Source organism: Anomalospiza imberbis, chromosome 1 (assembly GCF_031753505.1).
Source record: "Anomalospiza imberbis isolate Cuckoo-Finch-1a 21T00152 chromosome 1, ASM3175350v1, whole genome shotgun sequence".
NCBI lineage: Eukaryota > Metazoa > Chordata > Aves > Passeriformes > Viduidae > Anomalospiza > Anomalospiza imberbis.
In genome coordinates this window covers 96,094,099-96,117,310 of record NC_089681.1, presented here as the reverse complement: position 1 = coordinate 96,117,310, position 23,212 = coordinate 96,094,099, and the positions used below count along the sequence as shown (strand labels likewise).

At 37.4% G+C, this 23,212-nt stretch overlaps 1 long non-coding RNA gene across 1 annotated transcript; it reads right to left on the bottom strand.

The window, feature by feature from the left end:
• Positions 1-21,781: 21,781 nt before the first annotated feature.
• On the bottom strand, positions 21,782-22,352 carry LOC137481323 (uncharacterized). The gene is made up of 2 exons (XR_011003431.1): positions 22,190-22,352; positions 21,782-21,985 (listed from the first exon to the last, which is right to left on the bottom strand). It is a non-coding gene; the product is annotated as an uncharacterized lncRNA (long non-coding RNA).
• Positions 22,353-23,212: the final 860 nt, after the last annotated feature.

Here is a 23,212-nt window from a genome sequence, read left to right as displayed (position 1 = left end):
TTAATTTCAAACAGTTAATGTTTAAGCAGAGAGCAGCAGGGAAGAAGCAAGCTCTAAGAAGGTACCTCTGAGTGGGGCGGGGCAGCAGAGGACACCGTCATCCCTTGTACCCCACCTATGACCATACAGAAAGGCTCCAACTTCTTCAGCTTTGATCATTTTAAGAGCCACCTGTGCTCATGGTCCAGGTCCAAAAGAATGGAGTGACATGTCTTATCCCAAACACAAAATATGAGGAATGTCATTCTCTCAGTGGCTATATGAAACAAGCAGAAAGTGACTTTTGGAAAATGAAAATGATTGCTTTTTTCTTTTTTTACTCAAATGTACATATGAATGAAAACAATGCATGAAATATGTATGCATGCATATATTATAAAGAAAAATTAAAGCAATGTGCAATGTGCAGGGGCTAGAAAGCAACTTGACACCTTTACTGGTGGCTAGTTTCTTACAGCCTAGATAAGATATCTCAAATATTAATCAACTTTTATGTTTTAAATTCTAGTGTTCTTCAATTGCCTTAATACAGAAAGTCTCCTACTTTGATATCGTTAAAGGGCTCACTTGTAGCAAAAATAAACACATTAAATAAATAAATAAATAAACCCAATCTCCTAGGTACTAATTTGCCATGGATTGTATTTAAGTCCTCATCCATTATGTGAATTAGAAGTGAAACAAACACTGGCATCAATACTCTATTGCAGCCAGACCAGCCTGAGATCCAAGTGAGTGTGTGTCCTGGACAGTTTGTATTGATGCTGTCCTGGGTATCACGCTCATCAATAATGGAAATAATTGCATTTTAATAATTAAAAAACCCCCATCATTTTCACAGAGGCAGAAATGATGACTTTGTTCCCTCCCTGCAGTTTATCTACCTTCTAATGACAGGAATGATTCACTGAGCAGCTCATTTATGAACACACAAATGCTCACAAAGAAATCTGCTTTTATTCAGGAGTAAGAGTATCAAATGTCCCTTAAATATCAACCTAGCAATATACTGCATCAGGAACTTTGAAATAAAAGGTAAAATTTATAGAAGAGTAGTCACTGCCTTCCTTGACCAAATTTTGTTTCTATCCTGATAACGAGTCGAGACAGTAATGAAAATTCTTATTCTGATTTTTAGTTTTGAACTTTTTTTAATTAATGTGACATTCCAACACAAATATCTTTTTCAAAGGGGTTTTCTTAATAATGCAATAATGTCTTCCTGAATACAGAGTCTGTACAACATTTTAATGTGGAACTGGATAAAATATTTTTCTGTTAGTTCTCACGATCTTTTGGTTTTGTAGTTCTTAGTTCGTTATTAGTTTTCTCTCTTTCTCCCCTCTCTCTTTTATTTTCTTAATTCTTTTATGTACACTGTGGGCAGAACTGTCTTGAATCTGTTTTGCAGACTTTGGTCTGTCTTGTGTAAAACTAACAAAATCATGATATAAACATGGTCATAATCTAGACCTAAGTTATCTTCTCACTATTTTTTTTTTCTGCTAGACAAACATTGAGAGTATTTTGTCCAGATTGTGGCCTCTGTCTGGGATTTTGCAGACCAAGAATATCCCAAATTAATATACCCAAATGTCTTGGAGACACAAATTCCTGGAAGTGAAAAATAGATAAACTAATAGAAATGAAAGAACAGTATCATAAAATACACTTTACTCTCTGGAGACTTTGTTATGCTGATTTGAGAATCTGCATAATGAGGGATGAGTGGATTGCCTCTACAGTAGCCAGTGTAGTTTAGACTCTTGCTCTTGCTCTCTCCTTTTTCACTACAGCCCTGATTCAAATGGACGTGCTTAAGGTTATGCTCAACAAAAAAAATAAGCATGAAACTCAAAGTAAATCAGACACTAATTTTAGAAGCTTATGACTCTCTTCTTTCACATTGCTCAGTAGTATCTGAATAAATACACAGTGAAAACTCCTTTAAAAAAGTATGCTAGGATTTCCCACTGAAATGGCAGATTTTGAGACGTCTGCCACTTTTTCACATATTTGCAGACAAGTATATGTTTTATAAAATATTTATAAACTCTTTCCACTACAAATCAAAAATTTTATGGCAGGATTACCCTAAAGATAACTTAGCTTCTATCTCTTGCAAAAGCGAACACAAAAAGCCAATACTCTTACTAGATCCAAGAAACAGAAATAATCTGCACACCTGACTAAGCTAAGTGGATACATAAATGTTTTGGTACCTTGGGTCTTTAAAAACATATACCTCTGGACCAGTATTTATTTGCAAATTTGTTAAGAGCCATATAATAATAATGCATAAAGAAAAATATTGCATATGTATAAAAAAAATAAGATGCTCCTTTGTGTTAGAATTTTTTTTTCTTAGATGCAAAAGCAAAATCTAGGTGAACAAAGCCTATTCATCTAGATTACTATAAAGCCTATGCTGTGGCTGTATAATCTATACCAAAATTTCAAGTAGGTGGTTAAGATTTTAAATCCTTATTGAGATTAAAATTAGGAGTACCAGATATCAACATAAATATTCACTCACAAGCAAAGGATATTCTTTCTCTAAGCAAAGGATGTCCTTCCATTATGCCAAAATGAATAACCTAAACCCTTTTTTGTTTCTTTACATTTGCTGTCTAGCTTTGTGTCATACCTATTTCTTTCCTTAAAGCTACTTAGCAGATTAATTCAGCAGAAATAAGCGCCTTATTGTTGATTATATAAATGATTCAGGATGTTTGACATATTTAATTTGACAGAATGGCACAAATTGCAGCCTGACCCTGCTCTTTGCTAGTCCATATGCACCAGGACCACCTCTAGGATCATTAAAAGTTCAGTTAATTCAGTCGCACTTTGTACTGGAGAGTTTCACTGCAATGATTAGGTTTTCAAAGATAGCAGCCGGCCCTTCCCTCCCAGCCCAGCTTCTCTTTCAGATTGTAGTGCAAGTGAACAAATAAAGGGGGGGTAGGAAAAATGAAAATACCTGAAGAGAATAAAGAACAAGGGTGATGGGGTAAGATGGATTACTTGAATTTTCCACCAATCACTGAACAACACATTGGCTAAAGCATTGATTGATGAAGTATTTAAGTCGTCAATCTCACATCACAAGACTTTTTACAAATGGCTGCAGAAAGGGGCTGACATCGAGGTGGTATCAATGGAAGTTGGCTTTGCTACAAAATATAAGAAAGACCTCTAGTCTGCAATTTGCTCTCTCACAAGACGTTCAATAACCACTTTCGACGGCCACTTTGCCAGCAAATGTTTCACTTAAAATGTCGGTATTCTTTACTCAGGACTGCTGTCCACCTCTGAATTTATAGGCCTTTACTATGGGAAGATTTACTTTCCTTTAGTTTTCGGTCAGATTATTTTTCCCCCATGTAGATTGCTTTTCAATTTACATGGAGGTTTTCTTGGTGGGAACTTTTTCTCTTTTTCCTATTCCTTAAAAGAATTGCAAACACTTGTTGTCTCTTCAGATATAATTTAAAACAGTATATCAGTCATTGCCAGAAATCTGTGTTTGATTGAGAAATCAGCTTGTTCTGGCTTTTTATTTCATTCCACTCCTACACTTTTCTTGTTCATCGATATTAACCTAAAAATGCACAGGACTTTAGTCTGTTATCTGCAGAAGCTATTGTTGCAGAGACAGGTCACTTCTTGGTTAGCATCAGCATCAGCAGCATACTATTTGTTCTTTGAATTCCCCTCTTTCAGAGGAATATGATAAATGTAAGGAGTAGCTCATATCAAGGGAAAGACAGACAAGCAATTCAGATTCTATGAAGGGAAAAGGAAGAAAAAAAGCCAGCAAAAGAGAGTACATACCCCAGCATGAAAGAGCATCTTGATTTCAAGTTTTCTTTCAGGAGTCGTTAATATTTTATGAGACCACACAGAGTGTTCCTCCAGTGACATTTTTCTAAATAATGTAATGTGCAGCAAAGTATCAGACAAAGGGGAGGAGGAGGGAAATTGCCTTGTTTAGATTAAAAAGAAAGAAAGAAAAAAAAGCATTTGAAGCCAAGCATTCTCAAGGTTGGCTGGTGTCGGACTCCAGAGCCCCAATCTTTTGTAGGGTCAATACTTACCAGGGGAATAGTGCCCAGGAATAGAGAATAGTCCAAGTTTTTATTCTTTTTTTTCCATCTTACTTGTTTTCCTTTCTTCTTTTTCTTTTTTTTTTTTCTTTAGAGAACCTAAGTGTGTTCTACAGACTCACTAGGCTCCTTACTCTGTATCAATAAAAGGAGATTGGACAGGGAATATCTACAGAAAAATATAAAAAGCACAGTGCCTCCTATTTTCTTCTTTCCTGACCCTCTCACAGATGGGAGCTTTTCTTGGAAAAAAAAAATCTGATCTAAAGCTCTGGGTCCAAGCACTCTTAGAGCTTCAAAAAATCTATAGGAAACTTAGAGAACAGGTCCAAGATTTCACAGGTCTGTCTCCCAGCACTGCAGTAGTTGACAATAACTCAGAAGCCCTACTGTAGACCAAACTGAACCAACTGAACAAAGATTGTTGATACAGAGTCCAAACCACCAAGACTACTCAAGTTTTAAGGTTTTGGGTCACACATCTTCCTGGTCCATTTCAGGACTTTCACTCTGCAGAAGTTACAGACTTCCTCAGTTAAACCATTTTACTTTGCAAAAAACAACAGGGTAAAAGCATTCATGTAAGAGTGGAACTGACAGTTTAGTAATTTGATAGCTTGTAATTTCCCAGTCTATATTAGCTCATAGATTTTCATCAGAGGTCTTGGTGATTTATCCTGGTCTCTTAGAATATCGAATTTCAGAAGAATAAAAATAAATATTCTGGAGTTGTTTTATTATTTTCATTCTTCCAACACTAATGGACCTTATGGAGGTATCCTTCTGACAGTCTGTGCTTAGATGTACAAAGAAGCCTTGACACAAGTTTTTGACATCTGCACAATATAAGAAATAGATGGTATTATTATACTGTATGAATCAGCATAGAACTACTTACTAAACAATATTGTTTATAAAAGATTTATTTGAGAATGTAATAAAACCTAGGTGACTGGAAAATTGAAAAAGTAACCATCAAAAAGCATAACTTGTGTAACACAAGACTGAAAAATTAGGTTTACTTTCATTTTAAATATGCAAGAATCTAAATTTCATTGAATTGGAATAGATAAGCAAAACCACTCAGCAGAAAATTGTATGTGCTTCCCTCCCCCTGAACTATTTAGACAGACATAAGTTAGTGGGCACCACTCTTGTACAAACCTACTGTATAGGACCAAAGTGGATATCATGTACTGTAACAGGAATATGAGGAGTGAATCAGACAACTGGCACAAAGCTGCAGCTAAATTTATTGTATTAAATAAGAATCCAGCATGCCATGCAGTTTATGTGAGCAGTTAAAATGGTTTGCCTCTTCCCGTTACATGACAATGTAATCAATGGGATAAATCACCAGCTGGCAGATATCCTACATCTCACATGTTTCTTATGGTACTGCAGAAATCTTCCCGTGAAAACAGGCGGCCAAGGAAGTTGATGAAAGGCATTTGTGTAACTGCTGTTCCTGAGGATTTTACCCAAGTTAGGAGTTAAATTGCACAAGCTTTGATCATTCAAACAGACAAAATACATGTAATCTGATCCTAAGGTATGCAGTGATATAGCACCAGATATAACAATTACATAATTGCACTCCACTCATGTGAATATGCATATGCCTATCTTCACTAATAGGATTAGTTAGTTGATTTAATTGTTCTTACTATTCCTGCAAGTAAAGTTAAGATACACTTATATGTTTACTTTCCAACCATTACATTCACCCTTTTCCTCCTTGTTCCTAATCCTACTTGTTTCATTATTTTACTTGATAGCGAGTGGCCTGCTGAAATCTCATCCTCTCCCAGTTGTATTTATTCATCTTTACTGAATATTCATTTATTCATTTTTCAGAGTATTAAGGGTGAAGACAACTCTTTTCCACCTGAGCACTTTTTAGGTGTTGCTGCAAATGCCACCTTGGCACTACCAATGAGCATATATTAATTGGCCCTACATCACTCCCCATAGAGCTTGGATGGCCTGGGAACTATTGAATGGCTCTCTAGTCAGAGTGAGAGACATTTTTTAAAAACTATTTCCATTAATTTTCTCCCTATAACTACTCATTAATAGTGATGAAATAAATATATTGAATCAGGACCTCACTTCACGGGTCTTAATTGGTGTGTCTTGAGTGAATCTATGCCAATGTGTAATGAATCTATATTGCTCCTCACAGATCTCATCCCACCTACTGTATCTAACATTTTTGCTGCAACACACTGAGGTGGAGTAGACTACAAGCCTGGTTTTTGTAACTGTGGTTTTTTTAGTTGGCATATTAAAAAGCAATTAATTGTGTATAATAAAAGCTGGTTTCCTTTAGAGCTGGTTTAAATTCAGGTGTCACTACAATAACCAAATCTGACCATTTTTGTGAAACAGGTCAGTCAATTTCTAATGAGAGGACACCTGCTTAAGAAAGGAGGTGGGGAGGGAAAATAATCTTGTCTACATTTTACAATTCTGTTGCAGATCAAACTTGTGCACTAAAGCTGATAAGGTTGCTAGAACCAGAGAGGTTAAAATAGGCAACTGTAATATTGCGTTTCTAGCACCTGAGTTATCTGAACCCACAACTGAAAGTACATACACCAAGAGTAATGCAGTATTTGCCTGATATGGATTTCAAATATCTGTGACACCTTATTATTTTAATATTCTGTGACAGTTTCTTTACTGAAGTGAATCTGAAAGAGCTTTTACCTACCTCTTCCCAAAAATAAACTCTGGATTTTGCCTTGACAACAAAATCCTACCTCCCTTTTTAAACTCATGTGTTTTAGAAGAAATTATGAGGACACCCTACCTGTAACAAGATAATAACAAAATCAATTTTTATGCTTAACTCTGAGTCAATTTCTCTCCATGGATAGACCTTATCTTTTGAAAATCACATCAGCTAAAAGCTTCCAGACCTGAAACCTATTTTGAAATGTGCAACATTTATTCTGAGACCTACTTTTTTTTTTTTTTTTTTAATGAGGAATTAATAAAAGTTAGATATGCAAATAGACTTTAATTACTTGGGTTGTTTTAACCTTATATCTTGTTTTTCCCACTGAATGTAGTAACATGTGCAATGACTGTTAACTTTCAATTTATTATGCCCCATTTCTTGACCAATTATGAGAGAATGGTGATTAAGCAGTTCATAATTTGACTATAGGTGGTTAGGGCCTATTTCTGTTGACTTCACTTCTGGGTACAGTAGGAAATAATAACAAGAAATCAGATAATCAAATTGTGAGCCATAAGTTATTGACTGTAAGCAGACAGGTGAAGGTTTCACACACCCCTGAAACTTTGGTCTTTCCCTGAACCTGTCTTCTTCCTTAAGTTTGTCTTGAAGGACAAATCAATGTCAAAAATTATTAGCATAACATTACTTCCTTCACTTTTCTCACCTATAAGGCACATTTACCAATTGCATGAGCAGACATACTTTTATACCTTGTCTACCTTCCCAGCCTTACTTGTCTTGCAGAGCAAATATTTCAGAGGCTAAACAGCTGGATTCAGGCTCTTTTGGACAGCATCAGGCACTTTTCTATAAGCTTTGACTGTGAAAACCAGACATATCTCTGTGGCAGGTCCAGTCTTTAGAGTTCTTGAAGTTGCAAAGAAGGAGACTTTTCTCTATGGAGGAGGTGGAAGAATGAGACTGTCCTTCAGTTCTGTTAATATACAGCACGAGAAAAAGAACTTTCTTTATCTGGGAACAACTTTCTTTTTCCAGTAGTTGACAACTCCAATACAAATACTTTGAAAATATAGGAGGAGTATATGGCCTAATATATATGCCAGGCCTGGATACAACAGCCCAGTAAATGCTCTGGGCCACTTGCTCTTTCCTGATGTGAAAGTACAGCACTTCAGCTTGTGTCTCTTACAGCAGGAAGCCTCACAGGCTGGGAAGAGCTATTTTATATACTGTGCATATGAGGGGGAACATTATGTTTGGTACAGGGGAGCTGCTGAGGTTTTTATACTGTCATTACTAGAAAGCATTTCTGTGTACTTTTCTCTGTGTTTTTATTAATCCATTTCATTTCATGCTGTCTCCCCTCCCACATCTCTAACAGCTGCTCACACAATATCTCACCTACAGTTTGGGAAGACACAGTAGGCAGATCACAGTATATATTGTGTTATACTCCTGGACATACCATCTGCCTTCTCCTGGACATTTTTGCAACCGACTGTATACAGCAACAGAGGGTCTGGCTGCTTAAGGCAGATCCTTTGCAATGAGCCTCTTGTAAATGAGTAAAAGTTAAAAGGAGCAAGTAGCAGCCATCCTCTACTAGTTAAAACACTTCTGCATGGTTACCAAATAACTTCTATTTTGATTAAAAAAAAAAAAAAAAAAGATGCAATGTAATTTTTGGTGTGTTCTGGATGTATCTGGTTTTATAACTTCACCTCAATTTTTCTCTTCCCAGTACTGGGAGAGCTGGAAAGGTATGCAGCTAAACGTCACAACAAATACGGTGGCAATGCCATTTATTCTTGGACTTGCGCACAGCCAGAACCCTCATTCCTGCACACAGCCCCCAGCCTTTCCCCCTTTATCCACTGCCATTGACAGTAAGGAGTCAATAGCAAAGGGCTTGAAATGTCTATTCAGTGAGATAAACAATGCCTGGATTATCAGTTTAATGAGAGATCCCTCTGGGTGTTTTGAGCCCCTCAGACCGAGTGTGCATCTCTGTGTTGTCAGAGTTTATCAGAGCTGCTTGGTGATGGCACCTCCATGTGAAGCTCTTATGTTCACAGCACCACTCAGTGACCTACTCCATGCTGTCATCATTCAGAAACTACCTCCTGCCATTCACATCTCCTATTGAAGAAAACAATCCTTAAGGGAGCACAGGACCTGCTTACTTAAATATGAATGCATCTCACCACAAAGTTTTGGGACAGTAACAACATTAGGAGGTCTGCTTTACCCTCCTCCTTCTTTGTTCAGTTCCAGTCAAAAAGCATTGCATGAGCCAGTGTTTTAATCCCTAAATGGACTGAATGGTTGGTACATACACAGTCTGCATCTGGGGACCCTCTAGTGGGACATAGTTTCATATCTGACTCATACAACCCATTTTCTTTCCCATAGAGTTTGTGAAGTGAATCACATAGGTGGGTGCCCTATTTATGTTAGGCAGGTGCCCTATTTATGTTAGGCAAATGACACCGAAGTACCCATGTGTGCACTGAGCAGAGCCAAGAGGTGAGACATGAAAGTCTGCCTCAGCTCTCTCCAGACTGTTGATTCATGCAGTAAGCAGACAGAGGGAGGCATCTCTGTGCAGCTGCACCTAGGGCTTTGTGTGAAAAACTTTTAGGATATAGTAGGATTAAAAAGTATGAATAACATAACATCTTCCTACGGCTCCAGGAGCAAGGAACTGCATGTGGAAATGCAACAGCTTTGCACTCCTTGCATTATAGTGCAAAACAAAAGATAAAGGTTACAGAATATTATTCCAAAGCACCATCCTTTATGACATGAGACTGTCTGGATATAAAAGGAGGCAAAGAATTTTCAATTCTTGCACCAAGAAAATACCAGTGAAATCATTATATCTTTAACCTGTAAGGTAGGTATTTTTTGAAACATTCCCTGTCACCCCATGAAGGCATCAATATAAGTTAAATTGCTTTATACCTGCTTGAGACACTTATTTCTGTATTTGCACTGCAACAATTGGTTGCAACAATCAATAATTTCCTATAATTCCTTTTGTGAGCAGAACAATAGATAGGAAGTCATTTTTACAGCTGATATTTAGTCAGAGACCAATACACAGAAGGAATTACAGTTTTTTATTGTTTGCTGCTGAAGCACTATAAGATTGTTGCCATTTTTTGTTTTAAGATGGATTGTGGTTGTTTTCATGAACACTCAGGGTCGCAAATATTCAGCTGATGTCCTGTGATGCCTAGCTACTGCCATGTATCTGAAGCTGTTTGCTTGCCACTGAAGAAAGATTTATGTCTTCAGCCATGTAAAGTGAAATAGCTGCATTGTGGAGAAGAAGGCAAACGTTTGCTTGTTCAAGTTTGGCTCTTATTCATCTTCCAGCTGACTAAATCCATGAAGATAAACATGGCCCAGCTTCCCTAGCTCAGCAATGACTGCTTATTGTCTTCAAATAAATACAGCGATATTATTGCTCCATACTTTCCTGGCCACTGGCAGACTGTGAAAACAAGCTGAAGTGATGCCATAAGTCATATCTTATACAGTCCCCACTGTCATTAACCCAGGGAAAAGGAAGAAAGAAGGATTCAGAAGTCAACTCTGTTTTAACCCCTTGAATTGAAATCTTTTTTTTTTTTTCTTTTTTTTAACATCCTCCAAACATGATTGACGTCTCCTAGGAGCTCACGATCCTTTCATAGTTTAGGAAGCATTAAGTAGTTGCACTTTCCACTGGCTGAGTCTAATCACATTCCTACAGATGAAGTTGGCTGCCCTGGACACCCACAGCTTTCCATTTATCTTTTAAACCACAATCTACACTTTTATGGATGAGTTCATCTTGGGGAGTGGCAGAAAGAGGAGGACAAGAATAGAGGATGGATTTTCTGAGAAACCAGCACATGATAATACTTGCATTAAAAGCATCATAACAAGCTTCCCTTAAGAGGTCTACAGAGGAAATTGGAGGAACATTATATTTAAGAAGCTAATTTGCATGCAAATGAGGAAAAGCCACAATGAAGGTTCTGAATTGCCAAAGTTTAACTGGCATTTATAGCCACATGATGAGGAAAAAAAAATCTGTCCTGCAGTCCTGGTAATTTTTTTTTCCCTGTGACTAGCATTCCAGACACCAATGCACAGAGCCTTACAACAGTAAACAAAGCTTAATGAGAAACGTATTTTGTCAAAAATTATCATACTGGACAATAGTGAGACCAAGAAAGAGAAGTGTGCTTGGACATCTCATTTTTAATAAGTTAGCAGGGTCATTTTGGGAGCAGAGATTAAAATGTGCTATTCCTTCTGCATTTTGCAATTCACTTACCCACAGACAACTACTGTCAGAAAGTTCACTTCTAAGCTGTTGTTCAATTGTCATTTTGGAGCTGCAGTTTATCCAATGATATGCTCAAATCTCATGGCCATGTCAGTGGTACGATATGATGCAGATCCTCCTAGAAGTTATGCCCATGGAGGACAGGAAGGTGATTTGGGACAGCCAGCACAGTTTTACTAAGGGCAAGTCCTGCCTGACCAATCTAGTGGCTTTCCATGATGGAGTAACTGCATCAGTGGACAAGGGGAGGGCTATAGATGTCATATATCTAGACTTCTGCAAGGTCTTTGATATGGTTCCCCACAGGAGGCAGGCTTAGTGCTGTGACCACTTCTATTCCTATACATGTTACTTATGAAAAAGGATCTGGTTTTTTCAGTTACAGCAAACAGAGGGGAAAAAACAGCAGTTGCATAAAAATTTCATTGTAATTGAATTGTTCCTGTCACAACTCCAGTGCTGGAGCTGGAATTTTGTGCCCTGGATTTGGCAAAGACCTTTGTTTGGAACAGATGTTCAGATGCTAGATTATTTTTTATTAGTCTGGTTGCAACAATAAATATAACTTAATAAATCAAAACATATTTATAAATCACAAAAAGGGAAAGACTGATGGTAGAGGTAAGAACAATGTATGCAAAGAAACATTGTTCGTGTAAAAAAAACCCCGAAGTGATTGTAGAGAAAAAAGAAGTAGCAGAATATTAAAAGGAAGTTTCTAAGGAGATGAGTGAGAATCTGCAGTGGCTTTCTTGTGGAACAGGGGAGACAAATAATCCAACTGATTATAGATCCAAAGATGTATGTGCAATAGTTAACGCAATGAAAGAGGGTAAATATTATCATCTTATCACTGCTTGGGTGGTGATTAAGGAAAGCTCTGGGTTAAGAACTACAAGTACATGAACTAAAATAAGAAGAAACAACTTATAAATAAAAAGACAGCAGCAACTTCTTAAATCATCTCTATTGTCTTGTAACTCTCCAAAGTGTCACAGCATTGCCTGAAACATCAGCTTCTTCATCGCTGGTTTTCTGGCCAGGGGAAAGCAACATGCATCTCTCTCTCATTTTCAGGTTTCTCTCATTTAAAGGGTTTCTGTGACTTTTATTTCTTCAACATGCAGATATATGTATCTTGTTTCTTTTTAGCAATGTTTGGGGTTTTCTAACATTTGCAGAATGGTTTTGTCACTTAGACATATGCATCCAAACCTAAGGCATTCCTGAGGCCCTGGCTGTGTTTGTAGTTCTGTAGTTAAGAATCTTCTACATGTTTCTCTGTGTTTGCTCCTATGGTTTGCTGGTGTCTTTCTGCCTGCCTTATTTCTTTTCCAAAGCTTCAAACCTCCTCTAAGTTATGCTTATAATCTTTGAAAATTTTGTTGAATTTACCAAAGTTCAAATCAGGTTCTTCTGTGTGACTTTTCAGTTCTGGGTCTTTGTTCTCCAAAAACTGTGCATCTAACTTGCCAGTCTAAAGTATTTTATACACTATGTAGGAATTTCTCCCCGCAGACTGATAGCATTCAAATGTTTCATTTCTCTAAACACACAATAGTGCAATAAATGTACAAAAAGTAGACATTAATTTGCTTTGTTAAATGAGTTGTTTGCTTTTCCCATGCAATTTTTTTGGTTATCTAGTCTGTGGCTTTACTTCACCAAAAATTCATTTTCTCTCATTTTACTTCCGTTTGGTAGCTTTCCTTTCTCTCATGAAGAGATACAGACCTTTGCTGAACCTTTTCCCATTGCTATTCAGGTAGCAATCCTGTTTTGGATGAGCTTATTAGTTCCTCACCTCTTCATCTATGAATCTTTGTTGTGTACTACTTACTTTCCTCCAGAATACCATCCAGTTTCATCAGACAGTTATTAAGATATGTTATAACCTGCAGCAGCTGTGGTGGGTCTTTCATTAACAGGTGGATTATTACACTTTCATGTAATGTTGCATTTTGAAATCAATTATTTAGCCCTCCAAGGGCCCTTCATGGGCTTGCAGTGCCACTGATTTCAGTTGTGGGTGTGCATAGATATTTCTATGTATAGCACGGTATGATACCCACTAGGATCCCAAACCTCACAAGTCATACACAAGAAACTTATTTTTAGTGAGCACTGAAATGGTTTGAGCCCTCAGAAACTCTGAAATAGAGGCAGGAAAAAGTCTAAATCTCAAGGCAGCCCTCAGATACCTTCCTCTTCCAGTTCCCTTCATCACCATAATAAATAAAAGAATGAACTTCTTACCTGAGATGCACCCAAAGAGAGTCACTTCACAAAATCCTGCAATATATGCAAGCCTTCCAACTTCTGCAATCAATGGTGCAGGGATCCAGTTTTTAGCAACCCCTCCACCATCCACCCTGACTCATTCCGGTTTGTGCACTGCTCTGAAGTGAAGAACCTATGGTGGTGTGATGTTCATTTGGGTAATAAAGGGCTACATCATGTGAGAGCACTAAAATAAAATAGTAGTCATTACATTATCACTTCTAACTTTGCAATGCTCAAACTTAACCATCATAATTCTCCTTTATAATGCCATTTTTTTCTGCATAATTAAAAAGGGCAACAAATGCCACAATATTCTAAAGCTTGTTTTTAATTTGAAATACATCTTTTTTGAGTGTTTGCCAATTTATGCTTTTCCTACCACAAGAAACAAAATTTTAAATGTAGATAATTCATGGTGTAACTCGATTTGTAAAGTAAGAACCTCCAGTTTTCTTCCATATTCTCAGAATCAAATGATTGAACATATACTTCATATTAGCTCTTTAAATTATTTACCCCGCACCACACTGCTGCCTTCACAAACAGGTGTTGAAATAGAGCATTCAATGGAAAAAGAATCAGGTTCAACTGTAGGTTGAACTTAATGGAAAAATGGATTTAAACATTGGACCAGCTTCCCAGCACAGATAAAGCGAGTGATGCTTCATCTGTTTTTACCAGCTATGATATCTAAGAGTAAAAAAAAAAAAAAAAAAAAGTCTGTCCAACAATTTTAATAGCATCTAAAATCACTTTTTATGTCTTATGGAAGAGGTACATCTGTTGGGGAAGAAAGAACCTTTACTACTATTCAAAGGTGTATGAGGACATGTGAAGGATTAGGCAGTACCTTGAGAACTGCTGGCTCAGCAACTATTAAACCGTACAGATCCACACACATCTATTAATATACATTTGCTGATACAGTGGGGTACCAAACACAAGCTGAGGTATTTAGTCAATATTGAAATTCATTAAGAGAGTTAAAAATGTTTAAATTGTCATGGAATTAAGACTGCATCTTGTGCTTTTTTCCCCCTTCTGTTACATAATTGATAATACTTCCTCACTTAAGAATAGTATTAAACGATCAAGTGCTCTAGGCTCTCCATAGGCAGCAGGACTCGCACCACTGCTTTGCAGAAAGCCAGGAAGTTAGACTTGGTTCAAGGAGATAGCCTGATCTGCTGGAATGCAGCCCTGGGTTAGGCAGTTTGCAGGAGCAAGTTGTAGGTTAGGTGATGGAGCATGATCCCAAAGAAAGTCCACATTGTGCCTTCACCTACAGTGAGGACGCATGCCTTGAGATTCACATAGAATTTCAGAAATATTACCCTCAGGAAATAAAACCAAGTAAATGCGTATCTGTTCCTTCAAAAGACTACATGACACAGTACAGTTCAGATGCAGCACATAAAAATGCCATCCAATTATGGTGATGAAGCCACATCTCAGAGAAGTAAAGTTGCACAAAAGCATTCCTTTCCATGGTGAATTTATATTCTGACAATAGCATGAATATCAATGGATAATTCACACCTTTAAAATGGTGATAAAAGAAAAAAAAAAGAGATGTAAAAGATTTTGTTTGTTTGAGGCATCAGAAATATTCTATGGTATAACATGATCCCTCTTTTGCCACTTAAGACATAATCATTTGCATGGTACTTCCATACTAAAAGCAGCATAATCTCACTCTCCTGAGATGACTTGTTTGATTACATCTCACACTAATGACTGCTTCTGTCATGCTCTCTCTCCATGCAGTGAGGAGAGGGGCAAAATGGGCACAGCCTGGGACTAAGGGACTTGGAATCCTCCCTAATTCTGTTTTGTATCTCTTATTCAGTCTTCTCTCTCTCTGTGCTTATGTTTCCACAAATCTTTGGGGATGAGGTACTGTAACTTTCCGGGTTTTTTGGTGTTTTCAAATGTTAGAATAATGCTATTCCAGTCTTTGGGCATGTATCTATCCTTTATGATAATTCTATTTGTTGTTATGAGAGAACTGATTCAGACATCATTTAAAAATAAAGTAAACCTGGACTAAGTATTCAAATCCAATATCTCTTGTTTTCTCTCTGTGCTTGAAAGGCTTTTGTAACCCCTGTTCTTTAAATTATCTTTTATTGTCAATGTTGTAAAAAGTTCCAATACTGGGAGCATGAAAGCTTGCTGAGCCATTAAGCCACATGGTACCCTGAACCTAATTGAAGCCTCAGAGTGCTATAATGAACAGCAATGTAACAATTAAATTTCATAATAATTCAGTAAGTAGAAATAAATTTATAATGGGGCATAATAATAATAATCATGCAAAAAATCAATCATACCTGTGGGAAAAAAATCCTTAAATATGAAGATATTTTCTACTTTGCTTTTGTATTTTTAAGTGCAGAAAATCTGCGCGAGAAAAAATTATTTGGCTGTATTGTTTTAAACTATCACATTGCCATATTTTTCTGCCAGATCCTCAGTGTTTACAGTGTAGCCAAATCAAGCTCAGCCTTGTCAAAATTCTTCTGAAAATAGACAAATCTCAGCTCTTATGTAAAATTTCCAAAGTAAAAGTGAATTCAGCACAAGCAGAGAAACAATTAAAGCTCATTGGGAAAACAGGAAATCTCTTGTTTCCTATGCCTCTCCTGAATGCTGTAAGTCACTGAAGAAATGTGGCTCGCCACGGTCCAGTCAGGCTCTGCAAAAAGACCACCTTCAGTGGTATGTTACATCAAATATACATCTATTGTCCTGCTTATTTTGAGTCTATTCAAGTAACAAACATTTCATGTACAATTGAGCAAATTCCACTTGCAGAAATAAACAATCTTCATTTTGTATTTGGTCTAAATCCTTTGAAGCCTGCAAACTTTGCTTGCTCCTCTAAAAGAAAATGTGCTCTTCTCCATCACATCTATCTTGTCTAGCAGTGTATTTGTCCAAGTACTTTGCCAATGCCTGATGCAATATAGGAGCATTCACATGAGCACTGTTTATATCATCCTAGCTAAGCTGAACATGTGTGTGTTTATAGAGCGTGTGGGAATTCTTGTCTGAGGACGAACCATCAGAGACATATCCATAGTCTGAGAAAGCAATTTCATATCTCCCATGCCTTTCAATTCAATTTCATCAATACATTTGACATTGGGAAATGAAGTTTATTGAACCTCTGTATTTATCCTTTGAAAAGCCCCTCCCAGTGTCAAAGCAATAACTCAGACGACGACAATTTCAAAAGGTCCCTCACTAGAATTGCCGTCATTCTTCAAAGGTGGAAATCCTCATCTACTTTACTGGAGTGCTATGCAGATCTTTTTTTTTTTTTTTAAACCTGAAAGATTAAAACAACAAAAAGAAAAGAAAGTAGGATTGCCTCCTACTAGGATTGCCATCCAGAAAGATGGATTCCCTCCATCTCTTCAAAGGAGGGAAAGGATCAAATGCTCTTAATTATACTCCTGACTCTTTTCTTTGGAGTTGGGGGGAGGTGTAGAAGGCTATGCACTAAATTTGCATCTTTTTTATGTTGTTACAAATACAAAGGTCCAATTTCTCCCATTGGTTATATCCATGTGTGTCACTTACCTGAAGGAACTGAATATTGACTTCAGGAAACAGTAAGAGAATAAATACAAAAAATTAATTTTCCAGAACTGTGGGAATTGGAAGGTGTTTACACAAAGCAACCTGATAAACATTAGTCAAAGAATGTGACAGTATGATTTTGGATAGGTAATGTTCACAGCATGTAATATAATTGGTCCCAAAGGGTTTAAGTTTTGCAGTCCTTCACATCTGACAAAAAGGGTTAAAAATAACTGCCTCATACACACAGCAACAAATTGTGAGTTAATATTTAAGACTTCAGATATTTAAATCAGATCTGCAAGAATTCTTTTAACTATAGTCTGAGAGCAGGATTATAAACATGCTGCATGAAAAAAAAATCTTTATAACTATGCAACTACAGAAGAGCTAGATTTAAAACTTGCCATTTTCATCATGCACAGCAAAAACTGAGAAAATGGTTGCTGTTACCATTCTGCTGTAGACACTTTCTCGAGACAGAAACTTAGCACAGCAAAGTGCTATCACAGAACCCCATTAAGATTCCAGCAGTTGCATCATGCAGTGGTTTCATTTTCTGCCAGTATAGCAGAGGCAATAGCCATGGCTCATAGCTAAGTGCTCCAGGCAGGCACTTTCCAGCAGGACCACAAATGCAGGGGTGAGAACAGAGGGATTGTCCCAGTGAGAGCAGGGACTTCTAACCATGCCAACACTGCACTTCGCAAGGCCAGCAATCAAAGGGAGAGACATGGTCACTGCCCATAGGATGCTGGCATGGCGTGCCAGAACAATGCACAGGTTTTGGCTCACATCAAATAATTTGATCTCAGCCCAATCTGATAGTGTGGATCAGGGACACATAAAGCCTCCGAAATACTTGTAAAATGAAAATTATTTCCATAGCTGTCTTTTGATTGTTGAAGAGATTTATAATTGTGAAAATGACCCCTCCATAGAAAGTAACTCTCATTGAGAGCCTCTTCCTTGTCTCTCTGTCATGAGCCAATGGGGTCAGCTGATATTCCAACTGCTTTCAACCTAGGAGTTACAATATGTGCTGTGCTGTAAGTAATGTCCCACTCTGTGTCCATGTAGAGCTGCCATGGGAAACAATGAAAAGCCAAACTCTTCTCTCCATTCTGGTTCTGAAGTTTCTTGTTTTCTCTCAGTTGATGAAATATCCTTAACTGTATTTCACTGTGGGGTTGTTTTAGGGCTTTTTTCTTTTTTTCTTTTTTTTATTTTAATAACTATTGTGTTCTTTTTATGATTATGGGATGATGAGTAATATTTCAGTCATTTTATTCTAAAAGCTGTGCATCATTGAAACAAATGTATTCTGCTCCATAAATTCCCTTTTTTTAGGCTTTCATTTGGTCAGATTCACAAAAGCTTAATGTCAGATTATTATTTCTGGCATTCAGTCATCAGCAAGTAACATTTTACCTTAAGATGTGATTCTCGGATACTAAACACCAGAAATAATTGATCATCATGACATTCCTTTGTGAATTTCACCTTTCATGTTTGTTCATTAAACAACAGATTTAGCCAGTTCCAAGTACCAGTTGCTGTGTTTCATTAAAATAGTGCTGCTTTTGCTATTATGCTCCCCAACAGAAGGTTCACTGTCAATGCCTTCTGCTGGACAAAGCCAGTAAATTAGTACCATAAGTGCCATTGTATTTTTCAGATCCCCAAATTCGAGAGTGAAGTCCAGTTTTTCCAATGAAAGCCTCATGAAGCCTGGGAGGGTGTAATCTTCTCATATCCTTTATATTATTTCTGTTAATCATCTTATCAGATAAGCCCTTGTTCCACTTCTCAGACTGTTTCCAGTTAGAGTGTTTGCTATTATAAATTCAAGATGAACAGAACAAGTCAGCACCAGCACAGACAAACCAGATTTTTTAAAAAATCCATTTAAAAAGTGAAAATGAAAACTTGGCTAAACACAAAACATATAGAAGGGAGGGGATTGGAAAATTTTATAAATTCAAAACTTGCAGATGCATGCTTGCATAGAGCTACAACACAAAAGCTCTTCAGCAGGCAGTGGAACAGAAGGCTGGGTTTTGCCTACTGCTGTGGTCCATATATCAGTGCTGGAATTGGACATTAATTAGCACTTTATTTGCTGTTGTGCTCCTTTTCCTACAAATATTTCCTTTGGGGCCATGACAGCCATTTCCTGCCCTTTCATCTTCCTCCCCCTCTTCTCCCCAGTGATTGAACTATTAGCCTCATGTACCTATGACAGGCTGAATACTAGCTACTTGTGGGAAAGCCAAAGGGATAAGCACAGGCAGGGATAAAGGATACAGTGCAACTAGGAGTACTTTTCCCAGATGTGGAAATTGAAACGTATCACCAATAAATTAAAGGGAAAAAACCAAAAACCAAAAACAAAACAACCCCACCACCAACAAACAAACAAAAACTAAATGCAAAAATAGCATGCTTCAAAATATTTGACATAGGTACAACTTTCAGGAGTGCAATTAGCAACAGCTCTTAGGCTAAAGTAGCAGGGAACAGGGGGTGCTATCAGCTCTTGGCAGAGGTTATACAGAAAGCATAGCAGCCTTGAAGCAAAGAGAAAATTTAGCTTGATTTATCATGAATTATTGGCTTAAGCATATGCTCAGATTCCAGCAACATCAATCAAAGTTAAATCTTTGCTTAAGTGTATTGCTGTTGAAAGTATGTGGTGGAAACAAAGGAATGATACAATAATCATAACTAAAGACACTGCTATTATTCCTCAAAATTTTACTTCCAGCTGGCACATGTGCTTCTGAAAGCATTCGTAAGTTGCCCTAACCCCTTGCAATTTGAGGGGTCTTCTCAAAGGATTGCATCCCATTTTCAGCATACTCTGCCAATACCATAATTCCTTATTTCATTTCTGGTCACCCAAATGCACCACAGCAAGCTCTGCAGTCCCTGCCCAGGCAACAGGTATGAAGTTCTAGAGTATTTGGACAGGGCCCATTCTAGCCACCTGGGCATGCATTAGTCTCCCAGATAAAAAGAGACTTTTAAAATGCTTAGATATTCCTGCATAATTATTCCCAACTGTTGTTTCATTTTGTCTGTGTGTCTCACAACAGATTTTGTAGTTACTTCTGTGTGCAAGTCACGTATTGTGTTGCCACAGTTCATGCAAGTCCCAAGATCTCCATCTTAGGGCAATTAACTTATTTAGTCAAACTCAAAAAAATGGAACAGAATGATCATTCCCAGTTCTGCAGCTTCCCAGTTCAAATCTAAGTAGAACTACCAAAATAGAACAAAATGTGTATTTTGTCTTTGTTCCCATGTATTCATACATTCTACACAAAAACCCTTGGAGGAATTTCAAGTAGGTGATTGCTGGTAATAATTTTGTTTAAATGTGCAAGGTTGCACAGGACCTCTGTCTATTAGGAAACAGAATGTTCTCACTCAATTATATTAGCAATCATTATTTCAATAGTGGAAACTTCCACAGTAAATAATACAGACTTTATATCGTGTTTAAGAAGAAAAAGTGTGCTCTTTAAAATCACCAGGGACAAAAAAGAGTCAGGATGGGGAAGATTTTCTCTTTACTCTCAGCAAGTAAAATTAAGCTAAGGAGTTTGGGCCATAATGCTGTGGTACCCTATGGAAAAAGTTTTAAAAAAAGAAAATTGATATTTTCAGTTAGATACTGTAGGGAAAAAAATTGTGTTACTCTTTTAATTATTATACTCAAGTGTGATGTTATTTTCACACTTACCTTTATTTGCAGACATGAGCTTGTTTTTACTTAGCAAGAGATATTTTGTCATAGGCACGATGCAATATGCTTTCCAAAGAAATTGCAAGAGTGTGTAAGCATTTATGTTACAGACAAATGTGTAGTGGGTCATTGATATTATCACCCCTCAGCTTTCTTCAGCGCCCAAATATTTAATTATTAAAGAGCTCAATATTTGTTATTAAAAATACATTTTATTCTTGTTAATTTTTTTCTTTGCAATTTAGATGTAAAATCTTTGCTACTTCTTACTGGTAAACCTACATAAATCTGAAATTGAAAATTTGATTTGTATAGTGATAAATCATTCAAATTTGTGTTTCTAATTTCAAATAGATAACAAAAATGAATGCAGATTCATGTTATAAATCACAGGTTTCACTGCTTTTCAATTATAAATATCACAAACTTATTTTGGTTTTCATTTCAATGCCTGAGTATTTTTAGATAAAATTATCATAAGAATTAGATGGGTTATTCATTTTGTAATCCACTTGGTCTGAAAGTCTGGTTTTGCTCTGTGCAGATTATTGTTCTCTTTGATGTTTTTCTGATGTTCATCATCGTGTATATTTTCTCAAATTGTCAGGGGAAAAAGAAGAATCATCTTCAATAGCATGCAGTTAATTGCAGGGAGCAGGTATATGCATTATTTTAAGGGACTTAGCTGATTAAATAAATTCAGCAGCAAACTCTTTCTGTCATCAGCACAATCTCACTTTTCGCTTATATGATGCTGACCCTTAGTTTTGAGAGCACAACCTGGTCACATTCAAGATATTTGTTCCCTGTAAAAGGGGGAGAACTGGAGTAAAATAAAGGAATCCCAGTCAACATTCTGAACCTTATTTAAAGCTTTTTCATTATTATTTTTTCTCTAAAATGAATACACTTTGTGCCCAAAAGAACTTCTTCCAAACTTGCTCAGTTGGTAAAATAAGAATTAATCTTTCTGTTGGTCTTGCTTTAAATTCACAAGCTTGTGAAAGGATCAAGTTCATTTATTTGCTTTTCTTCTGATGCTATTCCTAAAGGAACCTCTTCTTACTTGAACAGTCAGTGGATTTTCAGAGCCATAGGATCAGGAGTCAAAGTCAATATAATTCCGTAGGAATAAGCAAAGTGCAGCCCTCTACTCTGGTCAGCAAAACTGCAGCAGCATGTGGGAAGAGGTTGCCACTTGCCTGGGATAAAAAAAATCAGCTTTGGTAGGCTCATCACAAGAGCACTTTCCAATGTAGCTTTTTAAAAGAACGATTCACAGAAAATAGGACTAGAGTTAGTGTCTCTCTTACTGATACTTCCAAAGGCAGAGATGTGCTCCAGAATACATAAACACTCTCAAGTTGTTCTGAATACAGCAGACTTCATTTTACGTAGATACTTACTGCTCTTCCATTGCACTCTAGGGAAGTATTTAGTGACTGGATGTACTCCATACAGCCCCATTGGAATATGGTCTCTTGGAATTGCTGCAATATGAATAATAAGTCATAAGAAGTGCCTCACAACATCTGTTCATTTTCACGCTGTGATTCCCATATGACAAAACTTTTGTGGATGCCCATGCCACCTGATTGTAGAATCATAGAACCATAGAATGGTTTGGGTTTGAAGGGAATTTAAAGATCATCTACATCCAGCCCACCTGCCATGGACACGGATGTCACTCACCAGATCAGGTTGCTCAGGGCCCCGTCCAACCTGGCCTTGAACACTTCCAGGGATGGGGCAGCTGCCACCTCTCTGGGCAACCTGTTCATTGTCTCAGCACTTTCACAGTAAAGAATTTCTTCCTAACATCAAATCCAAACCTGCCTTCCTTGAGTTTAAACTATTCTTGCCCCTTATCCTGTCTTTAGCTGTTTGTGCATAAAATTCCTGAATGAAGTACTCCAGGTGGGGTCTCACCAGAGAAGAGAAGAGGGACAGAATCCTCTCCCTCGCTCTGCTGACCACATGGCTTTGGATGCAACTCAGGAGGCAGCTGGATTTCTGGCTGCAAGTGCACACTGGTTACTTACGGCCAGTTTTTCATCCATAAGAATTCCTAGGTCTTTGCCTACAGGTCTGGTCTGAAAGATTTCTCCCAGTTTCTGCTCATGTCTGGGACCATTGCTTTCACTCTGTCTCAGAAGGCCACTGGACTGATCAGGAGCCACTTGCCTCTAGTAATGCCATTCTGGCATCAGCCACTTGTCTTTTCTATACCATAGCAAATCTTCCCAGACAGTCTGCTTCATGATCTTGTAAAGAGTCACCAAGAGTGGCTTGAGTGATGCACAGGACAGATCTGATAACACAGACTGCAATAAAAGCATGACACACCAACCTATCCAAATGTATGCAAATCTCTGCTTTGCCTTGGAGGACGAGGTGTGGTTGGACAGATGGAGTAGAAAAAGAAAGAA